The sequence below is a fragment of the Lithobates pipiens genome, unplaced genomic scaffold (genome assembly GCF_037356315.1).
Source record: "Lithobates pipiens isolate NorthernLeopardFrog02 unplaced genomic scaffold, aLitPip1_a1.2 Scaffold_10, whole genome shotgun sequence".
NCBI classification, from domain to species: Eukaryota; Metazoa; Chordata; class Amphibia; order Anura; family Ranidae; genus Lithobates; species Lithobates pipiens.
Genome location: NW_027507686.1, coordinates 102,479,981 through 102,490,945, shown reverse-complemented (window position 1 = coordinate 102,490,945; position 10,965 = coordinate 102,479,981). Strand labels below are relative to the sequence as shown.

The following is a 10,965-nucleotide window of genomic DNA, read 5'->3' as shown; positions in this document are numbered from 1 at the left end:
TGATCTAGGTGTATTAAGTGTTGGAGGTGGGCAGCTATCCTAGTGGCTAGGATCTTAGTATAAATTTTCAAATCTATGTTCAGGAGAGATATCGGCCTGTAACTACTACAGGACGTAGGGTCTTTCCCTTCTTTGGGTATCACCGAGATATGGGCAATCAGGAAGTCTCTAGTAAATCGCCCGCCCGAGCCTATTGCATTAAATAACGTGAGCATGGGCGGACCTAGTAGATCTAATAACTTTTTATAGTATTGCAGGGTATAGCCGTCTGGGCCCGGGGCTTTCCCCAGCTTCATGGATCCTATAGCTCTATGGATCTCCATCAAAGTTATTGGGGATTCTAGTTCTTCTTTGGCTTCTGGTGAAATGGAGGGCATTTGGGACGCCACAATATAATCGGCCATGGCTGTCTGTGTTGGGGGGTCAGTCCGGAGGTTATAGAGATCGGAATAAAAATCACGACATTCCTGAGTAACACCCTGAGGCATAGTAACTTTCTGTCCCCCTGGCGCAACAATGTGGGGGATATACGTCAGAAGTTTACGTTCTCTTATTAGCCGCGCCAGCAGTTTCCCGCATTTGTCACCCGCCTCGTAGGTCATCTTACGACAGGACTGCATGGCCGCTTTAGCTCTATAATGAAGAATGTCCGTGATTTGTTTCCGTAAAAATTGTAGATCGGTATCAGAGGACTGTGTAGGTGCATGTTTGTGTCTGGCCTCCGCAGTGTGTAGCTTCTCCAATAATTGGTCAAGAAGTTTAGTGCGTTCTCGTTTAATCCGTGCCCCGTGTTTAATTAGGACGTCTCTGGTCACTGCTTTGTGAGCCTCCCAGAGCACACCCGGATCACATTCTGGGAGATCATTTTCCCGGAAATAATGACGCAATGTCGTGGTCACGTCTTCCAGCACTTCTGGGATCTGTAGTAAGCTTTCATTGAGGCGCCAAAATCTGGTCGCCAGGGGCGGGACGTCAGACAGTTTATAAGTCAGAAATATCGGTGCGTGGTCCGACCAAGTCCTGTTTCCGATAGAGGAGTGCTCTACTGCATGTAGTTGGGAGTGAGGGATCATGAAATAGTCAATGCGGGTGTAAACCTTATGTACAGGGGAGTAAACTGTATAGTCCCGTTCTCCAGAGTGCTGGAGTCTCCAGACATCAATCAGCTGGGAGTTGTGGAGCGCTTTCGCAACCCGTTTAAGCTGACTCACCGGCATGGAGGTACGACCAGCCGAGGTGTCTACAGATGGCAATAAGGGGACATTAAAGTCCCCACCCAATAGTAGCTGTCCTGCTCTGAAGCCCTGCAATTTCTCCATAATTCCCTCCACAAAAGTGGCCTGGAGTTCATTAGGTGCATATATAGTCGCCAGGGTCACTTGGACTGTGCCAATGAGTCCCTTCAAAAAAAAAAATATAACGGCCAGACGCGTCTATCAGGGAGTCCTGGCATCTCCATGGAAGCTTGTGGGAGAGAAGTATGGAGACCCCCTTTGACTTTGCCATCGGATTGACAGAGTGATATGAGAACGGGTAGTGTCTATTGCGTAGGTATGGTAGCGCATTGGGTTTAAAATGTGTTTCCTGTATAAAGGCAATATCCGTGTGTAACCTTTTCAGGTAAAAATAAAACAGGTCGTCGACGCCAACAACATATTAAAAAAAAGTCTACGGCACCTGGTATTCCCAGGCGGTCTCCCATCCAGGAACTAACCAGGCCTGACCCTGCTTAGCATCCGAGATCAGACGAGATAAGACAAGATCGGGAGCATTCAGGGTGATGTGGCAATAGGCAAAATTGCTGGCCACTCGCAACCCTCTTGACAAACGCCAAGATGGTCACCTCAGCAAACAAGTAGAAAAATAAAACAAGTCGTCGACGCCAACATTTTAAAAAAAGCACACGGCACCTGGTATTCCCAGGCGGTCTCCCATCCAGGTACAAACCAGGCCCGACCCTGGTTAGTCGACCTTGCTTAGCATCTGAGATCAGACAAGATCAGGCCCATTCAGGGCAATGTGACCGAAGGCGATCTTGCTGGCCACTCATAACCCTATTGAAAAACACCAAAATGGTCACCTCGGCAAAAAAGCAGACAAATAAAAGAGGTTGTCGACGTCAACAACATATTAAAAAAAAAAGCCTACAGCTCCTGGTGTTCCCATGCGGTCTCCCATCCAGGTACTAACCAGGCCCGACCCTGCTTAGCATCTGAGATCAGATGAGATTGGGCAAATTCATGCTGATGTGGTCGTAGGTGATCTTTCTAGGCCACTCTCAACCCTTTTGACAAATGCCAAGATGGTCACCTCGGCAACCAAGCAGAAAAATAAAACAGGTCGTCGACACCAACAACACATTAAAAAAAAGCCTACGGTACCAAGTATTCCCAGGCAGTCTCACATTCAGGTACTAAGCAGGCCCGACCTGGCACCTGGTATTCCCAGGCGGTCTTCCATCCAGGTACTAACCAGGCCCGACAATGCTTAGCATCCGAGATCAGACAAGATCGGGCACATTCAGGGTGATGTGGCTGTAAGCAATCTTGCTGGCCACTCTCAACCCTCTTGACAAACGTCAAGATGATCACCTCGGCAAACAAGCAGAAAAATAAAAACTGGTCGTCTACACAAACAACATATTACAAAAAAGCCTATGGCACCTGTTATTCCCAGGCGGTCTCCCATCCAGGTACTAACCAAGCCCGACCCTGCTTTGCATCCGAGATCAGACAAGATCAAGAGCATTCAGGGGGATGTGGCTGTAGGCGACCTTGCTGGCCACTCTCAGCCCTCTTGACAAACGCCAAGATGGTCACTTCGGCAAATCAGTCGAAAAATATAACAGGTTGTCGACGCCAACAACATATTAAATAAAGCCTACGGCACCTGGCATTCCCAAGCGGTCTCTCATCCAGGTACTAACCAGGCCCGATACTGCTTAGCATTCGAGATCAGATGAGATAAGATAAGATCGGGGGCATTCAGGGTGATGTGGCCATAGGCGATCTTGCTGGCCACTCTCAACCCTCTTGACAAACGTCAAGATGATCACCTTGGCAAACAAGCAGAAAAATAGCCCAGGTCATCGAGGCCAACAACATATTAATAAAAAGCCTACGGCACCTGGAATTCCTAGGCGGAATCCCATCCAGGTACTAACCAAGCCCGACCCTGCTTAGCAAGATAGTCACCTCAGCAAACAAGCAGAAAAATAAAACAGGTCGTAGACGCCAACAACATATTAAAAAAAGACTACGGCACCTGGTATTCCCAGGAGGTCTCCCACCCAGGCACTAATCAGGCCCGAACCTGCTTAGCATCCGAGATCAGACAAGATCGTGCGCATTCAGGGTGATATGGCCTTTGGCGATCTTACTGGCCACTCTCAACCCTCTTGACAAACGCTAAGATGGTCACCTCGGCAAACAAGCAGAAAATTAAAACTTCGTCGATGCCAACAACATATCAAAAAAAACCTACGGCACCTGGTATTCCCAGGCGGTCCCCCATCCAGGAACTAACCAGGCCTGACCCTGCTTAGCATCCGAGATCAGACGAGATAAGACAAGATCAGGAGCATTCAGGGTGATGTGGCAATAGGCGATCTTGCTGGCCACTCTCAACCCTCTTGACAAACGCTAAGATGATCACCTCGGCAAACAAGCAGAAAAATAGACCAGGTCGTCGACGCCAACAACATATTTAAAAAAAGCCTACGCCACCCGGCATTCCCAGGCGGTCTCCCATCCAGGAGCTAACCAGGCCTGACCCTGCTCAGCATTCAAGATCAGACAAGATTGAGTGTATTCAGGGTGATCTGACCGTGGGAACTCTTGTTGGCCACTCTCAACCCTCTTGACAAACGCCAAGATGGTCACCTTGGCAAACAAGCAGAAAAATAAAACAGGTTGTCGATGCCAACAACATATTAAAAAGAAGCCTACGGCACCAGGTATTCCCAGGCGGTCTCCCATCCAGATAATAACCAGGCCCGACCCTGGTTAGCATGTGAGATCAGACGAGATTGGGTGCTTTCAGGGTGATGTGGCCGTAGGCGATCTTGCTGGCCACACTCAACCCTCTTGACAAATGCCAAGATGGTCACCCCGGCAAACAAGCAGAAAAATATAACAGGTCGTCAACGCCAACAACATATTAAAAAGAAGCCTATGGCACCTGGTATATCCAAGGCAGTCTCCCATCCAGGTACTAACAAGGCCTGATCCTGTTTAACATCCGAGAACAGACGAGATCGGGCACATGCAGGGTGATGTGACCATAGGTGATCTTGCTCGCCCCTCTCAACCCTCTTGATAAACACCAAGATGGCCACCTCGGCAAACAAGTAGAAAAATAAAACGGGTCATCGAGGGCAACAACATATTAAAAAAAAAAAGCCTATGGAACCCGGTATTCAGAGGCGGTCTCCCATCCAGGTATTAACCAGGCCCAACCCTGCTTATCATCCAAGAATAGACAAGATCAGGCGCATTCAGGGTTGTGTGGCCGTAGGTGATCTTGCTGGCCACTCTCAACCCTCTTGACAAATGCCAAGATGGTCACCTCGGCAAACAGAAAAATAAAACAGGTCGTCGACACCAAAAACATAAAAAAAAAGCCTACGGCACCTGGTATTCCCAGGGTGTCTCCCAGGGTGTCTCCCAGGGTGTCTCCCAGGCGGTCACCCATCCAGGTTATAACCAGGCACGACCCCGCTTAGCATCCAAGATCAGAAGAGATCGAGCGCATTCAGGGTGATGTGGCCGTAGGCGATCTTGCTGGCCACTCTCAACCCTCTTGACAAATGCCAAGATGGTCACCTCGGCAAACAAGCAGAGAGATAAAAAAGGTCGTCGACGCCAACAACATATAAAAAAAAAGCCTACGGCACCTGGTATTCCTAGGCGGAATCCCATCCAGGTACTAGCCAAGCCCGACCCTGCTTAGCATCCAAGATCAGACAAGATCGGGCGCATTCAGGGTGATGTACAGTAGGCGATCTTGCTGGACACTCTCAACTCTCTTGACAAACGCCAAGATTGTCACCTCGGCAGACAATCAGAAAAATAAAACAGGTCGTCGACGCCAACATTTAAAAGAAAAAGCCCACGGCATCTGGTATTCCCAGGTGGTCTCCCATCCAGGTACTAACCAGGTCCGACCCTGCTTAGCATCCGAGATCAGATGAGATCGGGCGCATTCAGGGTGATATGGCCAAAGGCGAGCTTGCTCACCACTCTCAACCCTCTTGACAAACGCCAAGATGGTCACCTCGGCAAACAAACAGAAAAATAAAACAGGTCGTCAACGCCAACAACATATTAAAATAAGCCTACGGCACCCGGTATTCCCAGACGGTCTCTCATATAGGTACTAAAAAGGTCCGACCCTGCATAGCATCCGAGATCAAACGAGATCGGGCGCATTCAGGGTGATGTGGCCATAGGCAATCTTGCTGGATACTCTCAACCCTCTTGACAAACGCCAACATATTCACCTCGTTAAACAAGCAGAAAAAAAAAGGTCGTCAACGCCAAAAACATATTTAAAAAAAAGCCTACGGCACCTGGTATTCCCAGGGAGTCTCCCAGGAGGTATCCCATCCAGGTACTAACCAGGCACGACCCCCGTTTAGCATCGGAGATCAGAAGAGATCGAGCGCATTCAGGGTGATGTGGCCGTAGGTGATCTTGCTGGCCACTCTCAACCCTCTTGACAAACGCCAAGATGGTCACCTCAGCAAACAAGCAGAAAAATATAACAGGTCGTCGATGCCAACAACATATTAAAAAAAAGCCTACGGCACCTGGTGTTCCCAGGCGGTGTCCCATCCAGGTACTAACCAGGCCCGACCCTGCTTAGCATCCAAGATCAGACGAGATTGGGCGCATTCAGGGTGATGTGGCCGTAGGCAATCTTGCTGGCCACTCTCAACCCTCTTGACAAGCGCCAAGATGGTCACCTCTGCAAACAAGCAGAAAAACAGAACAGGTTGTCGACGCCAACAACATACTAAAAAAAACCTACAGCACCTGGTATTCCCAGGCGGTCTCCCAACCAGGTACTAACCAGGCCCGAACCTGCTTAGCATCCAAGATTAGGCGCATTCAGGGTGATGTGGCAGTAGGTGATCGTGCCGTCCTCTCTAAACCTTCTTGACAAACACCAAGATGGTCACCTCGGCAAGCAAGCAGAAAAATAAAACAAGTCGTCGACGTCAACAACATATTTAAAAAAAAAGCCGGGAGGGCGTGGCTTGCCTAGAGAGAGGATGGCTGCTTAAGCTTTTTGCTCCGTCTTACCTCAGCCTAAAAAAGATCGGTCACCGAGGATTTTACCTGAAAAACACTGTCACATCATGGGGACCTCCTCACGCGGACCCTCTGCATCTAGATCCCGCTCACCAAGGGACCTGGGATCCCGTAATACCCAGACAATACCGGATCTCTTCAGGAACCAGGGGGCTGACATGGCGGCCCGTTCTCCCACCACTAACCACATCGGGATTACCCTGACGCCGACTGATCCACAGCACACCATGGCAGACAGTCCATCTCCCCATCACCAACACAACTAAATATCCACGACCTGAGGACTGTCGTGGCCGATATAAAGAGCACTCTGACCGCGGCCATCTCGGACCTCCGCCACGAGATACAAGCAATCACAGGGAGAGTAAACTCCATGGAGCTAATGGCGGCGCAACAACAGCATGAATTGCAGATGGGTCAAGGCAAAGTCAACACACACACCTGGCAGCTCAGAGACCTCCAGCGCCATGTCGAAGATATCGACAATAGGGGACGAAGACACAATCTGAAGATTAGAGGCCTCCCGGAGTCGATCGAGCCCAAGCAAATCCTCCCAGCGGTCACATCCCTATTCAACCAGCTGCTAGTCTGACCCTCCGGTACACCTATAGCTATGGAGTGGATACATAGAGCCCTTAGACCTAAGGGCAAAGATTCTGATCCCCCACAGGATGTCATCTGTTATCTTAACGACTATACCCTCAAAGAAGAGGTTCTAAAAAAAACTAGGAGTGATCCGAAACCTGACATTTGAAGGCCATTCAATCCAGATATATCAGGATCTTTCGGCGATCACGCTGAAATATCGGTCTCCCATCCAGGTACTAACCAGGCCCGACCCGTTTAGCATCCGAGATCAAACGAGCTTGAGTGCATGCAGGGTGATGTCGCCGTATGCGATCTTGGTGGCCACTCTCAACCCTCTTGACAAACGCCAAGATGGGCACCTTGGCAAACAAGCAGAAAAATTAAACAGCACGTCGACGACAACAACATATTTAAAAAAGCTTACGGCACCTGGTACTCCCAAGCGTTCTCCCATTCAGGTACTAACCAGGCCCGATCCTGCTTAGCATCCGAGATCAAACGAGCTTGAGTGCATTCAGGGTGATGTGGCCGTATGAGATCTTGGTGGCGACTCTCAACCCTCTTGACAAACGCCAAGATGGTCACCTCGGCAAACAAGCAATAAAATAAAACAGGTCGTCGACGCCATCAACATATTAAAAAAAAGCCTATGGCACCTGGTATTTCCAAAGGTCTCCCATCCAGGGACTAACCAGGCCCGACTCTGCTTAGCATCCGAGATCAAACGATATCTGGCACATTCAGGGTGATGTGGCATTAGAAGATCTTGCTTGCCACTCTCAACCCTCTTGACAAACGCCAAGATGGTCACCTCGGCAAACAAGCCTAAAAATAAAACAGGTCTTCAACGCCAGCAACATATTAAAAAGACGCCCACGGCACCTGGTATTCCCAGGCGGTCTCACATCCAGCTACTAACCAGGCCCGACCCTGCTTAGCATCCGAGATCAGACGAGATCGGGCGCATTCAGGGTGATGAAGCTGTAAGCAATTTTGCTGGCCACTCTCAACCCTCTTGACAAACGCCAAGATGGTCACCTCGGCAAACAAGCAGAAAAAAAACAGGTCGTCGACGCCAACAACATATTAAAAAAAAGCCTACGGCACCTAGTATTCCCAGGCGGTCTCCCATCCAGTTATTAACCAGGCCCGACCCTGCTTAGCATCCGAGATCAAACGATATCTGGCGCATTCAGGGTGATATGGCAATCGCATCGCCCCCAGCACATGGCATCACATCGAATCACATCTCCCCAGCACATCGAATCGCATCTCCCCCAGCACATCGAATCGCATCTCCCCCAGCACATCGCATCTCCCAAAGCACATCGCATCTCCCAAAGCACATTGCATCACCCCAGCATATCGAATCGCATCAGCACATCGAATGGCATCGGCACATCGAGTCGCTTCGCCCCAACACATCGAATCCCACCGCCCAATCGCATCGCATCTCACCAGAACATTGAATCGCCCCAAAGCACATTGCATCACTCGCAACACATCAAATCGCATCGCCCCCCAGCACATCACATCGCCCCAGCTCATCGCATCTCCCCCAGCACATCAAAACGCATCACACCCAGCACATTGCATTACCTCCAGAGCACTCATTTCAGTAGAATTTAGGGAAAGGGCGATTGAGGCAGCTCTCGCATTTCCTTAAATACAATTTTTTTCTTTGAAGCAGTACCCACCCTGGTCTTAGCTATTTATTGTATCACAGGTATGCTGCCATGGTGGCACCAGGAAAACGGAAAATTGTTTCATACTTACCGTAATTTTTTTTTTCTGCTTGTTTGCCGAGGTGACCATCTTGGCGTTTGTCAAGAGGGTTGAGAGTGGCCAGCAAGGTCGCCTACGGCCACATCACCCTGAATGCGCTTTATCTCGTGTGATCTCGGATGCTAAGCAGGGTCGGGCCTGGTTACTACCTGGATGGGAGACAGCCTGGGAATACCAGGTGCTATAGACTTTTTAAATATGTTGTTGGCGTATATGACCTGTTTTATTTTTCTGCTTGTTTGCTCAGGTGACTATCTTGCTGTTTGTCAAGAGGGTTGAGTATGGCCAGCAAGATCGCCTGTGGGCACATCACCCTGAATGCGCCTGATCTCATCTGATCTCAGATGCTAAGCAGGGTCGGGTAAAGAACCTATGTTAGAGGCTCCTTAGCTTGATCGAAGATGCAGTATGTCAAACTGACACACCACCGATCACTGCGATGCACGCCCTCACGGGCACACAATCGCGTCTTATCCTGTTGGACGCCATATGTCGCCCAGTCAGGTTAATGAAACCACTTCTCAGATGTAATTTTGTTATATAGGGGGGGGGGAAGTGGTTAACCACATGCTGACCGCGCAATAGCCAAAATATTGGTCTTGTGTTTGTGGACTTAGGAAGCACAGACTACACTATAATCCCACTATACTGACATAGTACACTATACTCACACCATACTGAAACCCTACACTGAAACTACACAATATTGACACACTATACTCAAACCATACTCACACTATACTAACACTTTCCACTGAGCCACAATAACACATTAACTCTCTAGTAGCAAACTGAGCCCTCCAACAACACACTGCAAAAAGTTCCTGTGGGAAGGAACCTTTTATAGTGTGGGGTGGGACTATGATCACTGAGAAATCATTGAGCAAAGTCTTCAGTGTTCTGTGCACCGATTAGGTGAAGCTTTGCACCTGACCAGTGGTCATAAGCATTGCTTCAGCCAATCAGGGCCCTACTATGCACTGTGCATTGTAGGGTGCTTGGTGGGCGAACATCCCACAGAGAGCCCCTAGGGTTGCCACCGGTCTGGTTTTGACCCGGACAGTCCGTGCTTTGACACATGTGCCCGGGTTTCCGCCTGCTGGAAACCCGTGCACATATTCCACGGACCTATGGCTGCCAGATCTCTGTCCCCGCCCGCAACATCTAGAGGGGCTGCGCGCATGATTCCGTGCCCGCTATCACTATGACACAGGTGCACAGTGCTCTAAACCAGCAGGAGCCCTGCGATTGGCCGAATGGGCCATGTGCGGGACGGGCTGGGCGGCAGACATGGGGGTCTGTTAATGGCTCTGCAGGAGCTGGTGCTGGTCAGGTGTGGAGGCGGGGGCGGGGCTGCACTGTGGATTTGATCATCGCACCTGCTTCCTTCCGGAGTCCTGCCTCACGATGTGTTTCCTGTGGTCTCATCTGCTCTGTCAGCTCCTCTGTGTGACCCCCCCATCTCCTCCTCTGTGTGCTCCCCATCTCCTCCTCTGTGTGCCCCCCATCTCCTCTGTGTGCCCCCATCTCCTCTGTGTGACCCCCATCTCCTCTGTGTGACCCCCCCTCCTCCTCTGTGTGATCCCCTCATCTCCTCTGTGTGACCCTCCTCCTCCTCTGTGTGACCCCCCTCCTCCTCTGTGTGAACCCCCTCCTCCTCTGTGTGACCCCCATCTCCTCTGTGTGACTCCCCATCTCCTCTGTGTGCCCCCCCCATCTCCTCTGTGTGACCCCCCTCCTCCTCTGTGTGACCCCCCTCCTCCTCTGTGCGACCCCCATCTCCTCTGTGTGATCCCCTCCTCCTCTGTGTGACCCCCCTACCCGGCCTGTTCCTGACGACGTCTGTTTGCTGCCAGCCTCCGACCCTCGGCCTGTCTGACTACGCTTTTGCCTCTTCCTTGGAACTGTTTGCTGCCCGTCTGTTACCGACCCGGCTTGTACCTTGACTACCCCTGGATTTCCGCTGTTCCTGCTTGACTGTGTACCGGCCTCCAGCTTCTTCTGTGCTTCAGGACACCTCCTCACTGTCAGCTGCTCCAGTGTCCTTGCCACGTTCCTGTGCATCTCCTGCTGCCTGCTGATCTAGCGCTCTGCCAAGTTCCTGTGCATCTCCTGCTGCCTGCTGATCCAGCACTCTGCCAAGTTCCTGTGCATCTCCTGCTGCCTGCTGATGCAGCGCTCCTGTGTTCTTACGCCTTCCCTGAGGTCCGGACCAGTCCTACACCTGCTTGGCACTTGTGCCCTCTGAACTCTAGAGTCCCTGTCCACACTTTCAGGG

At 50.5% G+C, this 10,965-nt stretch overlaps 2 non-coding genes and 14 pseudogenes across 2 annotated transcripts; 1 reads left to right on the top strand and 15 right to left on the bottom strand.

Moving 5' to 3' along the window:
- Positions 1-1,665: 1,665 nt before the first annotated feature.
- On the bottom strand, positions 1,666-1,794 carry LOC143947879 (5S ribosomal RNA; annotated as a pseudogene).
- A 104-nt stretch (positions 1,795-1,898) lies between these two features.
- On the bottom strand, positions 1,899-2,031 carry LOC143952776 (5S ribosomal RNA; annotated as a pseudogene).
- Positions 2,032-2,141: 110 nt separating this feature from the next.
- LOC143951626 (5S ribosomal RNA) lies at positions 2,142-2,260 on the bottom strand (annotated as a pseudogene).
- A 391-nt stretch (positions 2,261-2,651) lies between these two features.
- On the bottom strand, positions 2,652-2,770 carry LOC143943199 (5S ribosomal RNA; annotated as a pseudogene).
- A 107-nt stretch (positions 2,771-2,877) lies between these two features.
- On the bottom strand, positions 2,878-3,006 carry LOC143950753 (5S ribosomal RNA; annotated as a pseudogene).
- A 246-nt stretch (positions 3,007-3,252) lies between these two features.
- Positions 3,253-3,371, bottom strand: LOC143943099 (5S ribosomal RNA; annotated as a pseudogene).
- A 105-nt stretch (positions 3,372-3,476) lies between these two features.
- On the bottom strand, positions 3,477-3,605 carry LOC143950920 (5S ribosomal RNA; annotated as a pseudogene).
- Positions 3,606-3,940: 335 nt separating this feature from the next.
- LOC143956775 (5S ribosomal RNA) lies at positions 3,941-4,059 on the bottom strand (annotated as a pseudogene).
- Positions 4,060-4,882: 823 nt separating this feature from the next.
- On the bottom strand, positions 4,883-5,000 carry LOC143949657 (5S ribosomal RNA; annotated as a pseudogene).
- Positions 5,001-5,106: 106 nt separating this feature from the next.
- On the bottom strand, positions 5,107-5,225 carry LOC143944468 (5S ribosomal RNA). The gene has a single exon (XR_013265030.1). It is a non-coding gene; the product is annotated as a 5S ribosomal RNA (ribosomal RNA).
- Positions 5,226-5,332: 107 nt separating this feature from the next.
- Positions 5,333-5,451, bottom strand: LOC143945647 (5S ribosomal RNA; annotated as a pseudogene).
- A 346-nt stretch (positions 5,452-5,797) lies between these two features.
- LOC143953671 (5S ribosomal RNA) lies at positions 5,798-5,916 on the bottom strand. Its single transcript, XR_013268735.1, has one exon. It is a non-coding gene; the product is annotated as a 5S ribosomal RNA (ribosomal RNA).
- A 107-nt stretch (positions 5,917-6,023) lies between these two features.
- LOC143948774 (5S ribosomal RNA) lies at positions 6,024-6,132 on the bottom strand (annotated as a pseudogene).
- Positions 6,133-7,319: 1,187 nt separating this feature from the next.
- LOC143947989 (5S ribosomal RNA) lies at positions 7,320-7,438 on the bottom strand (annotated as a pseudogene).
- Positions 7,439-7,772: 334 nt separating this feature from the next.
- Positions 7,773-7,891, bottom strand: LOC143956712 (5S ribosomal RNA; annotated as a pseudogene).
- Positions 7,892-8,758: 867 nt separating this feature from the next.
- On the top strand, positions 8,759-8,877 carry LOC143950742 (5S ribosomal RNA; annotated as a pseudogene).
- The last annotated feature ends 2,088 nt before the right edge of the window (positions 8,878-10,965 follow it).